This window comes from Trichoplusia ni, chromosome 27, assembly GCF_003590095.1.
Source record: "Trichoplusia ni isolate ovarian cell line Hi5 chromosome 27, tn1, whole genome shotgun sequence".
Taxonomy (NCBI): Eukaryota; Metazoa; Arthropoda; class Insecta; order Lepidoptera; family Noctuidae; genus Trichoplusia; species Trichoplusia ni.
In genome coordinates this window covers 1,480,451-1,506,884 of record NC_039504.1, presented here as the reverse complement: position 1 = coordinate 1,506,884, position 26,434 = coordinate 1,480,451, and positions in this window count along the sequence as shown.

The following is a 26,434-nucleotide window of genomic DNA, read 5'->3' as shown; positions in this document are numbered from 1 at the left end:
ATGCTCCCAAGTTCATAATAAATTTACCAATATATCAACGACCGCACACAATTTAAAATTTACGACACCGTCGCATGAAATCTCATAAATTTTATTGAAGAGTATTTTTCTGAGGAACATTTTACTTTGGCGAAGTTATGTCCCAAAGTGACTAATGTGGTAGGTAAACCACTTGATATGCTTCATTTTGCGGTTGTAATAAATAATCCTCGTTTTATAGAGATTGAAGCTCTTAAGGATTATGCTGATGTAAAGGTTTTAATTGCTTTTCTAGGGATGTTTTAAAACTGTGACATTTTTATCCTTATCATAATTTATGAGAAGGAAAAATTGATTTCCAATAATTCTCGAAGCTACTCAGATGTTTCATCATTCGTTAAGGAAGATTGAATGAAAACTAAAAACGTTCTCAAATGAACACCCTTTTTAAAACATCGGGATCAATTAACCTACTCAGGAAAAAATGAACGCACGTGTAACATAGTGTTAAAAAACTCTGTAGAGTTGCAAATAGTAGATAAGGATAAAGGCAAGTGAAATGAACTTCTAACGTAGAATGAAATGTCATAGCAGTGGCGGCTGCGCCAATCGGCTCGGCGAAATATGCTTCCGGTAGTGAAGCTATCTGGACGAATAACGTGCATGAGAGCGAACCTGTACATTGCAAAATCACGAATCAAAATGCATGTTTGGTAAGCATGTTTATTTTGTTGAAGACAAAGATTATACAGATATTTTTTTTACTTTGAAACAGATTTTTGGCTGTATCATGGAAAGCAAATTTAATTTAAGGAAAATAAAATATGTCGCACATAGTGCCAGGATATTTTAAATACAAATTGGGAGAGTTTGATTCGGAAAATTCACCATCGAAATATTTTAACGCTACCATTAATTCACGTAAACCGCAGACACGAATTCCGTAACTATTTATCACAAGCAATCGTATCATAATCGATTTCATTAACGCCTTCATTCGCAGGGGTCGAGCAAACAGCGGGGCGCGCTCACAATGGTCAGTTTTTCGAGCAATACGAACGGAATTTGTATCAAAACCTAGAATACGTTAATACTGGAATAGAAATCGTTCTATTACCTTTTTTACGAGTAAAAAAATTAAAGTTTGACGATTCTATTTTCGTTAAATAAGAACTTAAAAAAGGCACTCCTTAGAATTAAGACACTCCATCATTTGAAATACGATTTCGTACATTTACTAATTCATTGTTAAGTATTATTTCTTCGTATTTCTCGTCTTGAGTCTCAAGTAATATTAGATTTTAAGTAGAAACACGTGTAAGGATATGGCAATATTTTAAGATATCTACTTGTTTATTTATACAACTCAAAGAGATAATTCGTACAACATAATTATCCATTTGTAAATTATAATACAGTTTCCTACTAAATTAAGCACTCTTCTGAAGATACTACGGAAACCAGTTTTGAGGTAACAAGTTTATTTTGATCGTGAAAATGATTGCTTATTAATATAAGAACAAAACTACGTAACAAAAGAATTTCAGTTAGGCTGTTTATGACGGTAGAGTCATACATAGGGTCAAACATTGCTATCGAACATATTGATAATGAAGCTATTGTTTTAGTTGCTTAGTAATATTAGTGAATCCATGGAGAACCATGCCAAAGCGCGACGCGACGTATCGTGTTTGATTCCCGCGTACGGTAGGTGCATTTTCGTGATGCACGAATACTTGTTCCAAGTCTGGTTGTATTTGTGCATACACTTGCAAAGATTTAAGAAAAAACATTTGTATTTTTCGAGTTTAACCATATTTGACTACAAAAATTAAGAGACATTTCACAAACATTTTGCTCAATTTATGTTGGAAAAAATATTACGAAATATCTATCTACAAACTATCCACCTTAATATAATCCAGGTATAGAACAGTCGGGTTTTCGGCCAGGTTTCCGGTAATGAACGGGCGCAGGGAAGTAATGGTGAGGGGCGATTTCGGTAGCTGCCGCAGTTAGCGGTCACCGCCCGTCCGAGCGATGCACTGAAAAATCATTAAACCGTACGTTCCTACGTAGATAGGAGTATCATTGGGAAAATTTGGAACGACGTTTATTGTGCGTGATTTAATAGCATCTATCAATTTTGGAAGGGATTTTCAACGTTGTTAATGCGTCGATGATTTCAGCTGTTTACTTTTTAAATGATAAGTATGCTATTGTCCCAGTTTTTGGAACAAATATTTGTGGCCTCTTTTTACTTTTAACACAAACGCTATCGATACAGTTGCGATAATTTTTTTCCATATTGTTACAGCCTAATTTTTTTTACAATAATATGTTATCGTTAAAGGTGAATAATACATATTAGAATTAAAATGTGGAAGAAGTATTTTAGTGAGGTATGAGAAACTATATATCTTAGGACAAAGATTTGACAAACGATACCAATATGCGATATCTAAGGTGGTTTGCAAACTAAACTGAGCTGACTAACAGAGTCACCTACCGATTAAACTTTATACGGATAGAGATAGAGTACAAATACTAACATAGAAAATTTTAGTTACTTTTTTACGTTCACAAACCAACATTAGTATTTGTTATTTAAAATAAGATTTACGAGTATTTTTCTTTTATAAATTCGTATTATCGAGTAATCAAATAAATTTAACAAATTCATTCAACAAAATTCGATCGAAAGTTATTGCACATAATTCCAACCGTAATATTTATTATACCCGACTACAATCACTTCGCCACCATCGTTTGCGGCTCACCTTAGACCGACCGACTCAATCAACCAGTTCCTACATCTCGAACGATCCGGAAAATGGATTTTTGTCACCCTTTTCCTGACTGATCTTTCACAGCTTCGTACAATTTGGCAACCATCTTTGATTGGAGTGCGTAACAGGATATCCGGCCGAGGTTATCGTTTTCGACGTCTATTGAATGAATCCCTTTATCGTATTTCAGGTGGGCCTTTGATGTGCCGATTTATTTACGTTCTTGTTTGATATTGGATGGAGATTAAGAATTTAAGACATGTAGGTGGTATCGGTAATCTATAAATGTTGTTAAAAGTGGGTATAAAGATTGTAGATAAATATTGGATGGTATATTTTAATCGGTTTTTATCATTGTCAAAGTTTTTGGGGAAAAAAACGTAGGTTGGTACAGTCAACAACAAAAAGTAGATTAAAATCAGAAATTTAATAATATTCATCGGATGTTTCAAAAGCTTGAGAACTTACCAGTCAGCCCAGTACAACCAGAAAAACAGTTGAGACGCGAACTTAGTTCATTATCTACCAAATAAAATCATATCTTTTTATATTTGTTCTAAGATTTTTATAAAATTAGCTTTAAATTACAGCTAAAAAGTCACTTGATATTTAAAACTATTAATATCTCTCTAGCAACAAAAAAAACAGTTACAAATGAAAGTCTTCGATTTAGTTATCCGGTATTTGGCTAATTACTACTCATTATAAAGGTAACAATGCTTTCAACAACAGCATTTATCACCAAAGACTTTCGAACTTCGACTTGTACCTAATTAAAAAAGTAACCACGACGTATGTCGCAATAATTCGATTCTTACAATCCACAGTCATGTTAGGGGCACATGTTGTTTGTTCCAAGAACACCATACAAGTTGTAACAAACCCTCGCTAATAGTTTAAAACACAGTTGTTCACTTTATTCACGGTAGCCCATAATGAATAGTTCGGCGACATTCAATTTGTTTAATTGTACCGCGGAAAGTTGTTGCCCCTTGATTTCATTGTTTAGCAGTTTTAGTTGCAAATTAATTGTTCTTTCTTCGATGTGTCTGTTGTGGGTGTTTTGTTTTCAACCGACTTGGAAATAAAGAGGACGTTTTTAATTTGTCTGATTTTTCTATGTTTATTAGGTACCTCAGAACTTCATACGCTCTTCCATTTAACATCTTTGGCACAGTATTTTTGTTGATAATTGTTGTTAAACAAATTTACTGTAAATACTTAACTTTTTACGAAATACTATTTGAAGTGAATTTATTAAGATGATATTTATTTGCGTAATAACAGATACGATTTTTTATAACAATAAGTTTAATTATCCATAAGTAGATAATAATTATGAATAATCGTATTAGAAACTGTACTAGGTATACTGAATTTGCGTTTCATAATATTGACCATAGAATACCTATGATATACACGAATTTTGTTGACTGATAGAACATGGGCTTTTCACTTTTCCTATACATCGACTGACAAAAATAAAAAAGTTTGTTCAGATATTTAAATTGGCACTATGGCTGGGGACTGCGCTAAAGTCCGAAACTTAAAAAAAAAACATTTTCAATATTACTCGTTCAAAGGGTATGTAATTGTTTCCTCCCTCAAAAATTGCTCGAAAAAGTCGTTTTTTTTATATCGCAAACATCAATGGACCGGTATTCTCATAACTGTTATTACATTCGATACTATAAATTACGTGACGAAATAAAATATTATTTATTTCTTACTTAAGGTTAAAACAGTGAATAACCTCTAGGTAGTTTATGAGGGGTGAAAACTGTTTTACTATTTTTTTAATCAACTCTAATGATCAAACATACAAATTTCTCATTTAAATAATTATTACATGTAACACATAAATAAAAAATTTATATCCAGACGAAATTAACAATCAAAATCAACATGGTATTGAACTTAATGACATTAGCAGGAACCGCGTCGCTCCGTCCCGGTGCACCGGGGTGCGTCAGGCAAGTGACATGTATGGCACTGATTGGTTATTGTGAAATAATAGCAAGCCCATAAAACTGTGCACCATAAGGACACTTCACGACCTACCGCCGGACAATACCCCATGTAATCACTTAGCTATTTTATTTTCCTCGCGACAAATTGGGAAGATTTTTGCAACGTGCTCGTTAAAAATAATGAGATCGGTTTTCGGCGATAAATAATGGGTTTTGCGGTTTCTTTTTTGTCAGGATATAGTTGGACGCTTTGTTCCTATTGTGGACTGTTTGCTGTATACTAAATTGAGCGTAAATATAGGATTTTTATGTAGTGCCAACTTTATTCGAGTAAATTGGAATCGGAATTGAGGTCGACAAATATTGTCTGGGATTAATGAATGGACGGTTGTTTATGCTAGATATCAATATTGTAATGACGTAATGTACTAACTTTTTTCTAAATAGATAGTTCTATTATAGTTGGCAACTGTAACTGTCTATTCGTTTAATCTATTAATTTTCTATCACATTTGAAATCTCAATCATTACTTTCGTTCACGTCTTTCGAAAAGCGTTACTTGAAATCTACAATCATGAATCAACTTTACTGTACCCAGAATATAATGCGCACTGACAAATGACATTCCTGTTGAAGACAGCTGATTGAAATCAAACTGATTTATCGTTGACCTCATCTTGAGAAGACCGCATTGAATGCGTTAACCTCATTTTAAAATATCCACTAGAACTAGACAATGACAAAAAAAAAACAAATCCAGAATACAGTTCAGTTGAAACGTCCAATACACCTTGGTTCTAATTATGTAACTTGCTTAGTAAAATGTGTATTATTTCCAAAACGAATAAAGGAAAAGCAACAGCTATTTTCACACCCATTGGTATCGATTGAAGCCGACATGAAACGCCAATAAATCACTGCAACGAGTCGTAACAAATAAACGGTAGGGATTTTCAAATAATTTGCCGATGTCTAAGACCAATTTACGATCACGCGATGCAATTTCGAAGCTAGAAGTTGGCTTGCATGTCGCTTTGTTGCCCTTTCCGAGGGTAGGGAGGACCCCGAGACATTGACCGGTCAAATACCAAGTATTATTACTATTGAAGGAATAGGAAGCATTTTTTCCTGTTTTGATTTTTGTTGTGAACTTAGGGTGAGATTTATGAGTTATGTTCTAATCCGTGATAGGTTGATAGCTCTGTGTCGTGACGTGTTTTGTTGTTCTTTTGATCGGGAATTTTTAAGTGTGCGTTTCGTTCGCTTGTTGTGCATACTTCATAAACATATTACAAATTATGAACATTTCAATAAAATAGAAATTCCAAAAAGTGTGTATTTTATACTTTAAGTGATTTTATGAGGTTTTTTAATAAATTGACTTATCTTGTACCTGAAATTATGCCATTGGAAAACGAGTTCGCTTTAAAAGTCACCAAGCATTTATCCCCGGCAACATATACCTTATCCAATAGAAAGAAATTAAGCAATGAATTTTTACTTCATTTTGCAGACATTAAATAATTTAGCACAAAAGCTGGTAGTTTAACAATTGCACCTAATCCTTTGCCATGCTTGTTTATTTCCCCTTTTCTATATACAGGGTAGTTAAGTTCCGAATCGAATCGCCAAATTGTTTACTTGTTGAAACTCGATCGTTACTCGTATAAACTGTATAACAGAAGGGCGAGCTTAATAATAAGCGACGATTATAAAGGGGCAGACGAAAACAGATGGCAGTCTAGTATGTGAAGAAACGTCGCAATTTAAGGTTAAATTGAAGAGTAAATAATTTAGTAATCCTGAAGTCAATAGTAAAGAGTGAGTCAAATACCTACTCTCAATCTAGGTTACTGAAAAAAGAATCTTAATTGATCTGGAGCTTCCAAACAATTCCTAGTGACAGCTTACTGTCATTACCTACATTTCTTATGAATTTCGGTCTTATTAGCAATAGTGAAAATAAAGTTGGTGTGATTTAAAATAGTAAATATTATAGTAGCTGGGTCGTTTCAGCTGGCTCGCCTGCAATATTAGTCCGTATGTTTCCCCCACACTTGATATTCAGTTTGCAATATCTTTGTTTAAACTTGAGACAGCCTCCGGATTAGGTTAGATTAATTTTGATGGACTGTACAGAATTGTTTAGTTGACAGGCGGCTTCAAGAGCGAAATTATTTCATAATTTTCCAGATATAATTTTGAATTGTTTTAATTAAAGTTTTGAATTCATAACGGGGTTGAAGGGGAAGCGTTTCGTTGACGAGGGATTAGGAAGATGGATAGCTATTAGTGAATTATCTTAAAACACTTTATTTAATCATTAATTTACGATAAATATAAGTACGGACTAAGACAATTCTGAACAACGCTCGCAATTGATTGAAACAGAGCCATCTCGTGGTGACTAGCGCAAATGTTTAAGATTCCACACAATGCTAACAGATGGCGCTAGATGTATCATGCGCAGGCGCATTGTGATGATAAAGTTGTAAAAACATTTGTAGGAGAAAAAGGGCAAATAACTCAGCTACAGGACTATAGGCAAATAACTCACCTTAATTGTGTACATTTGATATCAGTTTTTCAGTGTGTTTCGATGTTATAATATTTATTGTTTTTATGTTTTTTGATATGGAAATAATATCTAAATCTATGAAATATTTTTCCTTGCTTTAAAACCTCAGTTACACGGAATACCATAGATATCTTTAATTTTTATTTAGCAAGTAGTTATATCAATTATCGTATAATTTAGAATTAAAGGTTGGCAAATTTGTAACGTTGTGGTGGATAGCCTTGAGAACTACAAAACCGATTCTGAAAATCGTTTTACTAATAGATAGACACTTCTTACCCGAAAAATACCGCCCAACGAAGTGGGCAGGGGTCAGCTAGTTATGGATATTTCGCATTAAATTCCATTCAAAGTATAAAAATACGAACTTCAGTTATGTAAGAAATTAAAACCTCTTTTTAAAACCTTTATTCGCTACTTTAAAATCTGCAAACAATTTTACAGTCGACATACACCGCCATATTACTCACGACCATACAAATCCACGGTATCACAAATAAATTTGACATTCATAAACGGATTCCGCTCCATTTTTAAAAATCCAGTTGTCGTGTTTGTTTTTTCCGTTAATTTTCAAGTTCCGCCGTGTAATTGGATACGACCCGTGTGGGACTCCGTGAAATCACTAATCCGACTAATTCTGACAACCATATGTCACTGGTTAACGACCAGCCAGCTTTGAAACGTCTTCGATATGACTTGTTAGGTGCACTGTCAAGGCCGGAATAAATTGAGATACATTTTTAACTTAGAAGCAGTCTTTAAATAGATGTAGTATAAGGCTAGACGTAGGTACATTATCTAATATTTATGTTATGGCGTCATGGTAAAAATTATTAAGACCTTGCTACTAACAGAATTAGATTATCAGTCATTTTTTTAAATCTAATGTTTTCAACTAAAAAAAGAGCAATACGCAGGATATATGGAAAAAATGGGAAAGTACCACTTAAAACTAAAGACGGAACATTTTGGAATATTCGTGAAATACTTTAAACAATAATTGAAGATGCTTTACATTACAAAACACGTCATCCAGTAAAAAGCTAATAAAAATATGTGGATATGATTCAGAGTATATTTGTTGTGTGGCCAGCTTTACGCTTATTCGAAATTTAAAAATGCTTCCCGGCTTCTCCGAAACAAAGAAAAAGGTATTTTAGATTAATATCTTCTCCTTTGAATGACAGCCGTAAAAATGCTAATATGATACGGCTTAAACATCTTGTATTTGATGTTATTATGCGATATAATAATCCGTAATCAGGTAGTTCGCATATATTTGTGTAAACTGACGATGTTAAGAAAATTGTATCTCTATCTTTTACCAAACAACTATGTTCACTAACGTATTTATTAGAATTCAATTCTGATTTAAGTTTTGTCAACAGATTTGTATTTAGAATTCAATCAGTATTTACTAGGACCCAATGTTCGTCGTTAGCAAAGTTAGTACCTATACAACCTTATTGTTCGGCATTCCACTAAATTTAAAAATACCTACCATTAAGCATGAAAAACTTGCAAAAAAATAAAATAAATTCAACCTCATTGCCCCAAAAATGTCATGGTTCGTCGCCTTGGCTTAAAACTTTTAACATACGTCAGCGTCGGTAGCATATTTCAAAACTGCACTAAAGGCGAGTGATATATCGAAGAGACAGATGTAGGATTATCTTAAATAGGACCACCTGTTTTAAGATACGAGACACTACAAGCCCTTTTAGGAACGGAAACATTTATTTTAATATTGTACAAGGGATTTCTTCGCGATTTATGACGTGTGTCGCGCGGATTTCGGTACAGTGTTCAGAGTTTTTGTTTTTTGTTCGTTTGATTGATCGGATGGTTTGTTGTCATCCGTGAGGTGTTTTATGTCTCATTTATGATGTAGCCTGGATGTAGCAAAGATACGACTTCACTATACCTACCCGGTATAGTGAAGTCGTATTTTTGCTACGTAATTTTGGAAATATAAATCGTTATTTCAGTAGATTCATTTAAGTAAGTCATTTAGTAAAGATTTTAAATTTTATGATCTTAAATACTTATCTAATCTAAATTCCTCGCGTGTGCCCAAAACCAAATCAATAAAGCATATCGACCAACTTAATAATGTTTGTATGAGTTCGTATTCCGGTCAGGCTAACAATATTTAAAACAAGAATGTTATCGCATATTCCTTTATAAACGTCCTTCATAATTTAGTACCTACTTATAAAACTTAAAAAAAATATTACAAAAGTACATAAAAACCGTAACTCATTATAGCTAAGCTCCCCTCACAAGTTAAAACACATCATAAGCTGCATCCTCATTTTTGTCATTATCGTCTATCATAGTTAAGGTTCTAATGAAGCTGCTTCCATTATAACCTGGGAGGAAACAAGGGGAGATTAGATAAAGTTGGTGAACACCCGCTACGGTAATCTTGTTAGTATGAGTTTTTATTGCATATGGAATTGTCGGGAAATGGCTCCGGTTATGATATTTTTGGATTGTAGAACTGTTTTAGTCAAAATATTAAAATTAATGGCGCCTAATAGTTTAAAACTAATTTGATATGCTTTAATTTAACGATTTATACAATGCTAAAGTTATTGATTTTGTTTATTGTCTTTTGTACATGTTCCTAGGGATTCATACCCAAAGGATTAAAATAGAACCCTATTAGTGAGGCTCCGTTGTCTGCCCATTACATCATGGTGTATCAGAAGAACCGTGTAAGCTGGACATTTATAATTTTCACACATGATGGAAATCTGCAGCCGTTATCTTCTGCAAGCGTTATACTATGTCTGCTGCTGAAACTGGAGGTCGAGGTAAAGCTGCTGTTGTTGCGGTTATAAATTTGTCATCCAACCGACTTGTTTATCTTCTATTATTTAGAATCCTCGTTTTTAATTTTGTTGAAGTTCCCTTTGTTTTAAACTCCTCGACGTTTATTGCGCACCATGGAATTTAGCCATCCTTATATTTTAAGCTAAGAATGTGTTGTTAATTTTCACACGAGTTTTTGTTTCATTCCCCGAGGCGGGCGCTATGATTGAATACAACCCGTGAGGCGCGGATGTCGGCGTTGCAACTAAAAGGATATTTTTGTAAAAACACACTATCTGTATTTTAACGGTACAAAAACACCTTTTAAGAGTACTTAGAGATGATGATCGCGGTTGAGGGTGACACCTTTTTTATAAAAAAATAAAAGCGCTTCTGTAAAATATTGACGAAATAGATAATATTATTTACTAAAACAAGTGAAAGCATTTTTTTAATCGACTGTCAGATACTATTTCGAAAAAAAAACATTAAAAGCAAATAGGTTTCCATTTAACAAAGCTTTAAAGCACTATCCAGTATTCATATCGAAGCTTTGATTTAGTACTAATTAACCCTCCCACAGCGGCGTTCTTTTTTGCTACACGAGTGTCCATTGTTTAAAAGCAGAGGATGCCATAAAAACGTTGCTTCATGTCCCACTTAAAAGCGGCACTTGAAACCTATTATACTTTTAACTAAGCACTCGTCGACCGGCGGGCTGAAATAAATTGTAAGCCCCGTACATAGGCGTATTTTTTCGCCCTTTCCTTGCCTACCTTTTATCGGAATTAATTAATTGTAAACAAATTAGCGAGCCAGCTTTGTTTGTACTTTGTGAAGGGTAAACGTGGAAATCGCCCAACGGGATTTATCGTAATGCGAAAAAGATAACATTGCCGGATTACGTTTTAAACAGAACATTCTAGAGTTGTCGCAGCCAAGTTTATTTCGTTGTTTAAATTAAGTATTCGAGAGCAAACGTAAATGAAGTCTGGATTTAAGAGATTACTGTGAGATTAATTTAAGCGAATCCTATATTGTTGGGTAACTCTAACGTACAAGCTTTGTTATCCGATCGGGCGCAAAGTTTAATATATTTATTTAAGAATGTCTTTTAAAATACAGCAGACATTTTGAAAAGAAACAAAATCTGCTCGTTTTTTATTTTACGTCAGCAATTATGTTTTCTGATATGGTATGTTATTGAAATTATTTTAAAATAAATATAATGCCATTGTTTTCTGTAAACAGTGGCGCAGTCGGAGCAGGCTGTGCAAACTAAACGTGTCGTCGGTATCAGTTTTAATTTAAAATCGCCATTCCGCCAACTGAACGCATAACTCAATCAACATCAATCCGAATCGGATTCGACATGGATTTAACAAGTAACGTCACTGTTCGTACTCGTTCGCTGTTTGCGTATACTCCCGTAACGTAACGTAATTCGGAAAGCGAGTCGTGTGGTCCGGCCTTGCCCGAACAAGCTTGTCACTGCAATGAATGTGCCCCACAAATCACCGGTTCGGTTGTTGGGGCATTTTTTGTCGTTTCGTTCATTTCGCAGTGAAATTGAGTTTGGTCTAGGGACGAAAATTTTTCGGCCTGGACGTCGTAAAAAGTGTTTGTAAACAAAAATATTCGACGCGATTTATCAAGCACGGGAAGATGAGATTCCGGTTTTCGGGCTCGTGTCCGAAGCCATGTGTTTTAGATGGTTATGACAAAAAATAGGCGGCTTGGAATGACGGACGGACTCTACACGGACGAATCGGACATCGTTCCACTTTTAAATTAAGTAAGCATCCGAACAGGAAATGTCGTCATGCTTTTGAAATCTAAGTAGGTTTTAGTTGCCGATAACTTTATTGTGAGACATATGTACGGATACAAAAACCCTTCATAAAACTGGGTATTATTTTGTCTTAATAACGTAGTATTTAGTAAAATATAGGAGACATGACCCGCTTTAGGACAATAAAATTCAGTTTAAATATTTTAAGGAGTTATAAATCAAATTTTAAATCCCATTATTAAAGCGCAGTCGAAGTACTTAAAGGAGGCATGAATAATCCTTATTAGTATACAATTTTAAGGAATGCATAAGTCAACGACTGGTTATACCACTCATCAATTACAGGGAACATATCATATTAAAGTTTCAGATCCTCAAAAGTGCTCCCTCAAAGGGCAAACCTTATAAAAATGAATTTATTACACGTGGCCAGTAATTTTAACTGACATGTTATTATATTTCAAAAGTTTTTAGTCGTAAATCTTTACGCATTTGATTTTTATGAGACGCCTGATACATTTTGTGTTTCAAAAACGTAATAAGTTAAAACAGTCGTAACTTCTCAAATAACTGCTGCACCAATTTTGAATATCAAGTTTGAGAGCATTCCACATATTATATTCTTAAGTTTTTGGTACGAACTTACATTTATTCGTTTTGATAGAATATTTTTGTAAAATTCAAAACTTTAAAAAAAAAATCAAGATTCAATTCATATAAGTGCTTACCTTTTACCTGAATTAGCCTGACAAAAAACATCACATTTTCTTTTTTTACTTAGTCACTGCACTTCGTTTAGAAAATACAAACGAAATAAACAAAGACTTCTAAATTTGAGAAGTTCAAAGCTTAGGTCAGAATATCAACAATAAATCATGGCGCGTAAAACTCGTAATTAAAGGCGAACTAATTTACATGAACCTCATTTGTATCTTAAATGGTCACAACTAAAACTTGATTGATTGCACTTTCCAAGAAGAATAGGCAATTCGTTTTAAAATGGAAGAGGAATTTGGCATTCTTAATTTAACATATATTTTTTCTTTTCTTTTAATTTTAATGGCTTTTGTCATATTTGTTTTATTTACCAGACAGTTCCATGAGTTCACTCACAAATCGGAAGGTAAAGGTTTAAATACGTTCCTAGGAAAGTGAAAAAATTTGGTAGGTATACTCTCTGAATCTGCCATCTTCAATACTCAGTATTTAGTTAAGAGTATTTATTTAAAAAAAACACCATCAATATTTGGAGTTATGCTAGTCGGTAGATTTGCTAAAAATACAGTTAAAAGAACTGTTCAACGATTTAAAGCGTTCAAAATGTTTGATAGTAATTTTATTGCAATATTATGATGTCTGGGCCATCCTGAACTCAATTAAATAGCAATTCATTCACAGTATTCGGACGGCGGCACGGTGCGGCGGCGGTCTGTCAAACAATATGTTTGCCAACAAATTAGCGAGCCCACAAACTCTGAGCGCATCTGAGTCAATTTAGGTAGTCCTTATTAAATTACAGACCGACACGTTACCGCGGCCGGTTTTCGTGTAACCACCTTCGGGTATACTACACTCAAAATTCAACCATAACTGGAACGCAATAAAGTAGATTTTTCGATAATTTTGTGTGGGTCATTAAAGCTACTCTGCCAGACAAAAATCAACTATATATACGTATTCCTAAGGTTCGATTCCCAATGGATAGTGAAGGTGTAATAGTGCAAAGGGCACGGTACATGTAAGAGCAAAAGGGCGATGAGTGATGTGACGTACGTAGCCTCTGACTCCACGGCATCGTGCGATCGACTGTACCGGCGCGCACCGATGATAGTTATTCATAGTCCTGTTAAATATATTTTTTTAATTATCATTAATCAGTTTGTAATGAGATTTATATTGGAGTCATACGTTTTTGTCTTTTACGGTTGGTTTATGAAGACGAAGCGTTCATATCGATTATGAAGATAATTGGTATAACAATGTATTTTTTTAGTGTTTTGTCGAATGCAGCTGTCTTTTAAAAGTCTATAGTACTCATATAGACAGTTTGTAAGTTAGTCATATATTTCATTCACATAATTATGAGCGGCAGAGTTGTGTTGGTTGAAAAATAATGCATACAATGTTTCAAATTAATAAGTTTTTTTTTCAACAATTATTTTTAGAATAACGCGGTTATGCATTCAAAATCTCTTTTATCCTTAAAAACACAGCAATTTAATTAATCATCACCCTGGCATAAAACAAAAAAAAACATAAGTGACACCAGTAAATTATAAAACTACTACTTCATAAAATTATTACCTAATAAAAATAAAATAAGTCTTCAGTATAAAGTCTCCCCTATAGATAACGTATCGGTGCATCAAACGTGAGACGCGGGTGAGATGCGCCACTATTGTTTACTAGCTCGCGAATATTGTGGCACTTGAGCGAGCTTCCATTGTTTCACACGACACGACTTTATGGAAATTAGTTTTGGATTTCGTAAATCGAGATTTTTGTGTGGCTTGTAGGTACGTTGCTTGAAGTCTTTTAGATTGTTGCTTACATTTCGTGTCTTTTTATGCAAAAGTTGTATTTAAGGTAAACTTTTAGCGTAAATATTTTTATTTTTTTAAGATATAATTTATCAATACCTATATTTTGTGTCAATTCGTTCTCAAGCTCCAGTAAAATGAAATACAAATATAAAACTTGGATTGAATTTTAAGTTCACTCACAATAGTTTTTTATTCAAACAATTCATTCAAATTATTTCCAAGAATAGTAAACTATATCTTTCCTGCAAAATATTATTTTGTCGGATGATCATGAACAGTGGACAAACGCATCCATTTGCGAAGATATTATACGTTCATGTAACAATGTTGAAAGCGTTGATTATAATGACGTGCTAGGTTTATTAAAGACCTGTCTAACGGTGGTATTACTATGAGGTAAATTATATTTGCTACCTAATGACTGAGACAATAACGTCTATTATTGTTTGCTGATTTTGATTTAAATTAATTACATTAAAATTATATTAACTCTTTTCTCAATACTGTTTTAAATAAGGTTAGGCTTGGTGTTTTCCTTATTTAATAGCTTTGATTAAAAAAAAAACAGTGTAGGTACATTGTTGAATGTCTGCTTTCATCTACATCAGTCAGCATTGACAGACACAGACAGAGCTGTTTATATAACCCATGAACTTTTTTGAAGTGATAGTAATTAATCATTTTATTTATACCATCATCATCATCATCCTTAAAACACCCACTACTGGGCAGACTCCCAACCTTTGTTTATGTCATTCTTCAAATTTCTCTCTCTCCATGCTCTTTTAGAGTGAGTCAAAATTCTCACCACTTTCCCTGCACTGGATACTAAAGGTGCATCCTATACAGTCGTACGTCCCAAGAATTCGGGTCCAGTACGAGGTCGATCGTGAATTTCACTTAACTATTATGACAAGCGAACATCGCATAACCTTACATTGTTGGTGATGTAAATTGTGAGAGGTTAAGTGATAACGTTTATTACACCCTGTATAGTTTAACAGGCATCGTGACGGGAAAAGTGTTGGGGTAATGTAGAACCAATCTATTGTATAAAGATGTTTAAAAAACGGCGTTAAAGAATGTTTGAGCTTGAATCTCGAACTTACTTCTAATGACTCGCTATGACAAACTAAATTGTTCCATGTAAAGTGACAAATTTGAGTGACGAAACTGTAAAAAAAGAAATGCTATTTCGACCAACATGAACAAAAATGACACACGTTGTATTCGCAAGTTATATTCGTCAGAGTTTCATTTATTTTTTTTATTTGATGAAACCAAATAAACACTCTTCTACTCGAATCACTAAAGACCGAAACACAACTTGTTAATTAAAACTTTTTTCAGACGCATTTCAATTCAAAACAAGTGAAAATGAGAAAATTTCATCAATCATCAATAAAAATGCCATTAAAAAATTAGAATAAAACACTTCGATTTGTTTAAATTACACACCTTAATAAATTTATGATCGTTTAATTGCTACACGTCTTTCGTAAATTGATATATTGAGCATCCAATTTTGTACCCGTCACATTCTAAATCATACCATTATTGTTCTATTTCGTATTTTAAAATGAATAATAGCGATATTCGTTACCTATCAAGCATTAATTGCCGACAAAGCTATTAAAAAAGTTTTTAATCTTGTTTGAATAAAAATGTGAAATAATATAAATTAAACTTAACTATTTATTCGTGGAAAACAATTCAGTAGAATTGGTCGTAAGTTTTAATTTATGCTAATAAGTGGTAGATGGTACGCCTACGACAAACTGTTTAATTTGTTGATGGCCGCCGGCAGACGAGCGTTCGGAACACGCTTACTGATTTACAAAAAAAACATACAGGTCAACTGCAAGTGGAACATGCGACACTAAGAGTTCCGTAAAAATAGGCTGTGAAAAAACAAAGCGTTGGGTGACAAACATTGATGACTTTTAAATTTATTTATCACCCACCAACAAATAACTCGATACTGAAACCAGATATTATTTATTTTTGTCTTTATAAAAAATATTGGTGTCAGCCGGAAGCACAGACAGCGAGACTCAGGGCTGCATTTTTACCTATAGGTTACGGAACCCTAAAAAGATTTTATTTTAATTAGGACACAAAACACTACTGTGTTCTAAAACGAGACGTTGCTAAGTGACGTTCTTAAATGTTTATTGTGTCTAAATTTAAATTTACAGAGTTGTTAGAATTTAAATTTTTCAAATAGGTACTGATAAAAAACCAAGTTTTTATAAATTTACGCCATTGCAGACTAAAATAAAAGTGTAAATGTTTTAGGCTGACAAATATGACATAATACAAATAATTTATTTTAACATCTCCGATATAATCATAATATTACTGTTCCATTATAAAAGCCAAATTAAGCCAAACTTAATTCCTTTTTTTAATTAATATACATATAACCTCGAAATTCTCAGTCGCTCGTCTGCACCGATCTTCATAAGCTCAAATAACTGACCAAGACATTAACAAGAGGCGGCTTATTATTTTTTTAGTTCAATCGTATGCAATAATATCACAAGAAAAAATAAAGACATTTTTGTCATATTTAACGGCTTGTGTTGGTCTTTAAATCATTTTATTATTGGATATTTAATATATTTATAATTTTTTGATACTTATTTGGTGTTTCCGAGGTTTATTTTAGAATCTACGAAACAAACTTAGTGATGGAAAATGTACAAAAGCGAACTTAAAGCCTGAGGCATTTTCTACCGGTCGCACTTAAGTTGCAAAGATAACAAGAAGTAGGAATATGGATTTTGCAAAAAAAGAATGTATCATGAATTTGAAATACAATATATCTAATCCATTTGATTCATAGAGTTTCTGAAGTTCATAAAATAACTTTAATTTAAAGCCAATAATGGTAATGTAATTAACATACAAAATCCCCGCTTCCTTGGTTTAAACACAAACTCAGCACAACCAAATCAATCACACTAATCCTAGCTGAGCGATTACATTCGTCCAAATACTGTTGACATTGTAAATCCTTAAAGTGCTGATACACAAAAATCTTAACGATGACAGAGGGAGCCTCCCCTACTACAGCAAATTTAATTTTACTCGAGCTTTCGATGCAAGTTTCCTCACACAAAACACAAATAAAGCTTCCTTTAAAATTGTATTAATATTTCCCGTTCTCAATGGGTCCAAGGATGGCTCCCAGAGACACAAACACAAAATGTTTGCTAAGCGTGTCACGGAATAGTAATATGCTGTGGACATAATCCTATGCATTTAGGAACTTAGCGAGTTACATGAACTTACGAACAAAGTACATAGCTTCGTATAAAGAAGAAAGATCCAGAAATTGTTGTAGTGGAAAAAGATTTTGTCAGATAAGAGGACAATTTGATATTTTTCGCGTGACGTCAATTAAGAAATTTCTGGACAGCAATTCTAAGTTTGTTAGTGTTGATCTCAGTGGTAATCCAATCAGAAACTCGTCAGGGGCGCGTTGAGTCGTGAACGAGCATTTCAAGTCGAGATAAAGGTCCGGACACATCGGCCCACGTGGCCGGAGCGTGTCTCACCAATATGCTACCAAATGGGTGCAAAAACTGTTCGTCCCCTTGATTTTGGGAGCATGTCACACAGTTTGGATTGGTTTCCTGATTGACGGTGAATGCTGTTTTTGTGTAATTCGATATTAAAAGCTGATACTAAAGATAGATATTAACTGTAGCAGTTTATTGATCGAAGTAATTTTTGAGCGTGATAATAAATAATAAACGACTTGTAATTCACACTCAAAAGAAATATCTATTGAGTTTTCATCCCTGAAATAACAGAAAATTAACAGGCAAGCTACCCTACCTCAAAATTCTTAAAGTATTGTTTTGTAATGAAGTACTGTGTATGTCCTTTCTAAAGTTTTTTTTCTAACTCTAAATAGTCAGACCACTTACATCACGAACCCTCATAAAAGTTACGCTTGTAAAAAAAAAATACACCCCAAACGCGTGCCCAAAAATAAAACTAAAAATAAAACCCTCCATTATCTAGTTAATGCGCTAACAATGTTCGTTGAAAAGGACATCGTTGTACATTTGTATGAGTGGAACTGTCCAATCAAGGCTCTTCAGGTTCCAAGCCTGATATTGTCCTGTAGTACCCACTCGTGCAGTGGTTTTACTTTTTTCGAGTGCAGGTGAAAATTGCTCGCCGCTCGCCGCTGTGGCCGTATTCATTTGCGGATTTCAGCCATGTGGATGCGCGGCTTTACCATTAATTGGATCATGAGGAGTCCGTACTTAATTTTGTTGCTGCTTTTCACAGGTTTTTTACGCAAACTATTTGGGTGTTTTACGCACGTGTTTAGAATTTTGATGAAAAATTTTAGTTGCTGAAATAAAGTATCAGTAGGAAAATATGTCAGCAAGACATACTGTTCTCATTTGGTTAATTAGTGTTTTAAAATAATTTACGTACTATATCAGCTCATTCTCATTTTTGAACAAGCTCTCTGAAGCCGAAGTTGGTAAAGCCATAATTAGCTGTTTATTCGCTAGTTTGTACAAGGTATAGTTTTCCCTATTCTACATACCCGTTTAGTGGCAGCTCTACTGTGAAATTTACCCATGTTTGCTACCGAAATACGCAAAAACGGGTTGAAATTTTAACAAAATTTCCACGCGAAAACGTGCGAATATGAGTTGCAAACTGCCACTAATGAAAACCGCAATTACACCGGCATGCGTCAAGAGGATGAGCTCTCGGACTGGCAATAAACGTTTAATTAAAAATAAAAAACGTCCGACTCCAGTTTCACAGATAGTTTCTCATTAAACTTGGTTTCGAACAGTCTCTTGTTTCAAAGCAGTTCGCCCAAGTCGCTCGCTCTGGTGTGAATTAGGCAAAGTTATACCTTAACGGTGTCATATCATACCTTTTGATCATTTTGAGAATGTCTTCAAGGCGTTCTTCGGTGACATTCTCAGGATTATATTTAAGTGGGAGATAAAAGGTTTTCGGTTCTATATTTATAAAGCGTTTGGTGCTGTTTATCTTTATTTGAACAGTTATTAGCTTGACTGTTGGTTTCAATTACAACACAACTAAAGCTAATAAAGTTATTTATTCTACTAGATGTATTTGGGAGTCACATCCAATTTTCTTTAATAAACTTATTGTTATTCATCAACTAAAAAATTAGTAAGGATTTAGATATTAGCCCTGTTTAGATATTTTTATGTGTTCAAATATAATAAGCACAAGACTTCCGAGAATGTAAGAACCCGATGAAACTATTTTCGATCTATCAAAAGATTATTTGCAAACCAATTTTCTAGTAACTATTCTTAGACTTCCAAAAATACCTTTTGAAATAGGACCTCAAAAAAATACGAAAGCACTTCAGGTACAAATAGGTGGGTAGAGAGAATAACAGAAAATGTTCTAAAAATAAATATCATTGTCCATCAACGAAACTAGATCACATTATGTTTCACGATTAACAAAACGAGGCGTAATTCCCAATTTACATTACAATTACGTACGTTAGTTGTAACAAAACAGTTTTCAAAGATGAAACGGTCTGATTGTTCCCAAATTACTTCTAAAACGTCCCTCACAGACAACGGAATCAATCACCGAAAGATTACGATCTTCTACCATTTGTTCCCGTAACTGCTCCCTATTTGATGTCATTGAGGCTTCTACTGCCCATACAGTGTGTTTGAAAGGGTTAACTAATGGAATCTATAGAGAAAGAAATTAGCCTGCTTTGTTACGTCACGGTCGTTTTGATATGTTACGCATTATTTGTATCTAATTATTGTGCGTTAATGTTTTTTTATTTAAATTATGAATGTAGTAGATCTTAATGATAATTAACGATTCTGGATCGAACATTGATGCATTGTATCCAGAATCATTATGGAAATTGACGTTTTTAAGATAGAAAGTTGTAGCAAAAAAAACATGAGATCAATTCTCAACTGCGAAGGAAGGGAAGAATGTAATTTTCAAACATGTTACACTATTTCTAGTGTCGACATCAGATTAATTCTTAGTCGTTACGCAATATACCTACCTACGAGAAATTTTTTTTGAAAAGCTTGCGATGGCTTCAAGAGGATATTGAACATTATGATTTCAAAGTAAGCTTACGTATTGATATAGGAAGAGTTTAAAATCATTTTACCAAATATGTAACATTTCATCTCTTTGTAAACAACTGTTCTGGTGATCTCCAGAACATGAATAAAGGGTACAATATGGACAACATAACGCAGCCCATCCTTATTATGATCGTGCGCGCGCACACTAAACCGCGAAATTTGTAACCCTCGAATCTCTATTTTTAAAGTTCCGCTTTGGGGTTCGACACACACCGAAATAATACGGAGTTTTATGTTCGGCCATAATCACATCCTTTCGAGTAAAATGTCTCAATTAGGTACGGGAGGATGTGTGGACACGGTTGAATTTAACGACTTTTGAATGCTTAACATTTGATGGCCGCGCGATCGGCGATGAGAGCGTTATCGCTTTGTTCGTTTGTTGCCAATGTGTGATCAAATGTTGGACCGACGAAAGGTGCTGGCTCAACATTTATGATCGTGTAAATATATTTTAGAGCGGAACACTTAAATCCTAGCTTTCGTTGATTAAAATAAAACAGTTTTTTTTTTTACCAAATAAGGCTGTCTACCCAAAACAATATACCTAAGTTAATGCCCTCATATTAGTTGTGTAATACAACGTTAACAAAAAGGTCCAGTAATAGTACATTCGTACACAGTTCATTTACCCTTCTAATGTTCTGTAACAATGAAGTTATTTCGCCCCCGCATTGATCTGTATCAAATCTCTATCGACACCTACGTGTATTGTCGAACTAATGAATGTATAATGAAAGCCGGTATGAATGTAAACTTAAAATGAATATTGTCATAGAAAGATGCTGTGTTCGAATGTACATCGGTATTTGTAATTTCGATCAGTGAAGTTGATCGACCTTTTAGTCTATTCATGAATTCGAAGCTAAATTATATTATTCATAATGTTAGTATTATTAGAGTAATGGAACGGGCCTCGGGAGCCGACGAAACTTATTGAACTCCCAGCGCGTTAACTTAGTAATTTATATAGTAGTTCGAATAAGAACTGAAACTTATGAATATGTATGTAATGAATACTTTAGCTTTCCATATTGATTTTGGAAGCGGAAATATATGTGATGGCTTAATAAACTTTCACGGTTCCTACAACTGCCTTTGAATGAATCTTGTTTAATTACTTTAAGCACACGTGAAACACATTTATAATACTCGTTTGATTAGTAATATATGTGTATTGATTTCTTTGAACACCGTTAAGATACATAATTCATGTTACGTGATCATGATTTTAGGTTAATTGGGAATAGTCAGGGATATTAATTGTAATCATAGTTTTAAATATTCGAAGTATGTTTTCATTCGTGAAATTGTTACAGGTAATGTCTCTATTTTATACTAAATGGCAAAGTTATGGGATGTTCCTGTCACCAACCATATTTTAATCTTCCATTAATCTATACTTTTGTTAGACGTGACTATGACGTTTTTACCTGAACCATCAATCCGAATGATGCAATGTATTTGTATCACTAATTCCTGCCTTTGTTGTGACAGTGTATCATGTTCAACAGACTTTTACGATCTCAAATAAATAATGACCGATGCACGATGTTGCCAACATCACGCACGTTTCCGGGCGTTTTCTATTTTCAAAATTTATTATTGGCAGTTGCATAGAATAGAATAGAATATATTTTTTGAACAATATTTGAATAACAATCGAATGAATATCCAAATAAAAGGAATTTCACAACGGGTGGTATTTTTACCACTTTATTGGGACTGGTGTTGGTATTTAATTTGATACGTGTTTCTGTCGTTAGTCGATATAAAAATATACGCTAGTAAACAATGAAACTACTTTTATTTGAATAGATTTTGTTGTAGGTTCCGAACCATTCAATTGTTTCCAAAGGACACATTATAGGAGATATTCGTTAGCCATCATTGGAAATCTAGGTTAAGAGGTGTTGCAATACTGGAAACGTGTGATGACTACTATATTATTTACTTGCTACCTTAAAGTGTATTAGATATTTGAATTAATTACTAACATTTTTACCAAGCCGTTTCGGATATGTAGGATAAGTTAACATTGAGATAGTTCTTTTAATAAAGTTTTGATCAAGCTTTGATGTCTAACCGTTCGTTGGAATGAATGTCTACTAATGCATATTGGACCATTTGTCCTTAAACATTCCAAGATAAATAAATAAAACATTCAAGATTCCCACCGGCCAAATGGACATTAAGGTTATTAAAAATAAATCGCAACAAATCTTCTTCATTCGGATTGATGTAATAAATTTGTGGGTGAATAAAAGCAGAAAGCTTTTGTCTCCGTTCTCGAACGTCGGGCCAAAATAAAGTGCCTAATGAGCCTGCTCATGGCCCCCGTAAGTTATGCGTGTTACTTATTTAGTGTTCTCATTACACTTGAAACATTTCTACGGATCGAGTGCCATTTGTTTATGCTTTTAATTTTATTGCGCAAATGATTTGTTCGTACGAGGCAGAGCTATTAACAGGGCTTAAATGGTTTCGGTTTTATTGCATATTTATATGAATATCTTATTTCTTGATATCTGGAGTATGGATTTTATTATATGTTTAATTTTAATTCGCTATTCAGAAGTATGCATGTTTCGAACACTGCCTTAATTAAAATTTTAACCATACACTTTTGAGCAGTGAAGGTTGGCCATATTAATTAGATTGGAATTCTTAATCCCTGGTCTTAATTAAAAAATAGATTAAGCGATGCTCTGAAACAGATTGATTCTTACCTTGAAATTTAACGGAGGTCACCTACTGACATAATTATGTTAAAAAAACAGACAATAAATTTAGCTTTGAAAGCACAAAAAATATATTGATTTAATTTGTGTTATAAATTTTAAAATTAAAAACACAAATTAAATCAAAATAATTAAGTATATTCATATTTTCATGCTACTAATAATAATAATTCAAAAGTGAAAAGTATTACACGCTATTTTGAATGGTTCCAAACTCTAAAACAGCATTTTCCGGAGCGGAAAACCTTAACAAATAACCAGATATCATCGCTTTTCATTTAAATAAATAAACCTACTCGCTGTAATGCTGGCTGAAAACAAAGCGAAAGAAAAATCTACCCGCGTTTTCCACACGAAGTAACCGTGTAGTGCAGGGGGACTAAGTTTTAACACGAGACGACCTACAACTCTAGTGCTCTGGCGACTCATTAGGGACCCCGCTCCGCAAGCAAGGGGCCTGAGGGGACTCAGCCCAAGCAAAAGGGGTTCTTCAGCTTTCGAGAGCCATCCGTGTGCGCGTGTAACTACAACGTCACTATATGACACAGAATAACAATTCTCCCCAACTGAAATTAATCCACTGCAATATTCGCCCAACTTTTCTTCTCGCATATTTTATTCTGTGCCACAAAGAATGGAGATGGAAGTGTATTTTGCAATAATAGTACCTGTCCCCACAGCAGTTAGGTCGCGAGTTTCTCGCAATAAGAATGTTGTGTGGCTACAATTCTCTGCTCACATATTTCAGACTTTGCAGTCTCTGTTAATTTGAAATTGTCTTAATTTGTTTTGTCTGAGAGGCACATTTGTTCTTGGCCTCTAGGGTGTTTGTATTTACTACAGAACGTGGCCTCTTCTGTCTTGACATGAAGCTTAAGTTATGTTTTAATTAAAATTAATACAGTTCCCTACGTTTGCTCCACATTTAAGTTCGAAAATTGTATTAATTATAGTTAGCTGCTAGTTTAATGATGAAACTAAAACTTAACATTATTCAATAAGAGAAGTGTTCAGTTAGTATGATTTTGAGTGAGTTCTAGGACTTCTATTAAGTCGACTTAGCGCAAGTGTGAGTTATTTCGATTTTTGTCTGTTAATATTTCTTTAATGAGTGGGGGTTTAAAAGAGTAATGGCACTTTTAAAAATAAAACTTTATAGCTCTAGAAGCAGTCTAGACAAACTTTACGATGTTGACTGTTTTTAAAAAATAAACTCACAAAAATGTTCATTTCCAAGTGTGTCTTTTTAATACACCATTTTACCTACACTGGCCGTAAAAAGGATTTTTAAAGAAACCATCAAAAATTTAGGATCATAACATGGTATAATTCTCAGCTGCTACTAAAAGTAACAATAATTGAACTACTTTTATAATGACATTTTGTCAGACAAGAAATTTGCTCAGAGTAATGTATTAACTGAATATATTACGACAAAAACAAAATGTTTTATCTTAGTAGCAACAGGAGATTTTAAGATTGATTTGTTCTTAACTTCTTCCATCCCAATGTCCACGAGACTAATTTCGCCTTAAACACAAAATTGGTCGATTTTCTGTCCTAATGTTAACCACAAACCCAGCTTTCATTACACACAATATAAATAATATTAAGTACATGAATAAAATACCCTCGAACCGCAAATAACAGTACCGACGCAGATTTACTTGATCGACCCCATAAAGTTTTATTTACTTAAGCCATTTCTATACGCTCTCGTTAGCTCGCTTCTTGTATTTTAACTGAGGCTTTGGCGCTCCAACTCTAATATATTGTAGGACATTGTCACATAAATTGTCACTTAAAATGCCCACAAGTTTCTAACAGGGAATGCTCGTAAAGAAATGTGTAAGAGGACCTTTGTGGTATAATGTAGACAATCTAGTTCGAGTAGGAAGTGTTACCAATCGGGCTCCGCATTGTTTATGCATTGACTGTCTATAAACGGCTTATGTTCCCTGAGAATCGAGACATTAAGATGGGTAAAGTCTTTATGAAACTACTTTGTGAAGTTTGAATGTGTTTGTGTGTTTAAATTATTTCTGTTGGTGAGTTTAATGGGTAACTTAGTTGCTGGTAAATTAAGTGAAGGTGTTCGTGTTTAGTCTTATTAGACGATTTTATATAGAGGATCAATGCAAAAATTAGAGAAAAATCTGAAGGTCTACCCTAGTTTAGTCTAAATCGTGTTTTAAATTTAACCTACCCCTAAATTTTTCACATGCCAAAACAAACAGTAAAAGTGCGAACACTCTTCGAATTCTCCTGATGAATCGATTTCACCTAAACCTTAACTTAATCCTAGTCTAAACAAAGACGTTAAGTCATTTCGGACCCCAAACGATAACATATGCGATGCCGACAACATTGATCGAGTACTCGATATCTAGAGTAAATATTCAGTTTCGCCACCCCTTCGGCTTCCCTAAAGGCCATCTATCGTTAAAGGCTAAATAAACCTCAGACAAATCTACACTCGGTCCGAGTCCCATCACTCTTAATAATGAAGGATCGTGATGTAGATTGATAAGCGAACCCTGGGGTCTTGATGTAGGCCTCATTTTATAGATGAGCGCCGTAGAAATGATTTGAGACCCGTGAGGAATTATTGGTAGGCACAGTCGTACAGTGTCGGTGAAAATGGATGAAAAGAATCGGTATTAAGAAATGCCTGCGTCCTACTATTAGTTTGCAAGATGTAACAAAATCACTTATTTTTCTTTTTTGTATGGCGGATGCACAACCTGGTGAGCTTTAAAACCTTACGTGTTGTGTATGGTGTGTTAAAACCTGAAAATTCTCAGTGCGCCAGTTTACACGCGGTGTCGTCTGTTACCATTTTTAATACGCGCATAAATTAAAAAAAGACATTAGTACGTGCCGAAAATTAAACTTTTGACTTGAAATTGCAAGAATCATACTCGTCGTACGAGGCTATCTAAATCACTGTTTTGGTATGATTAACAACTATAAAAAAGTATCGTAAGTGTTAATTGTTTAGCAACACATAAGTCCATAAAACAGTATTAATTTCACATATAAGCAATACGTTTGCTCACTGTGAGTTGA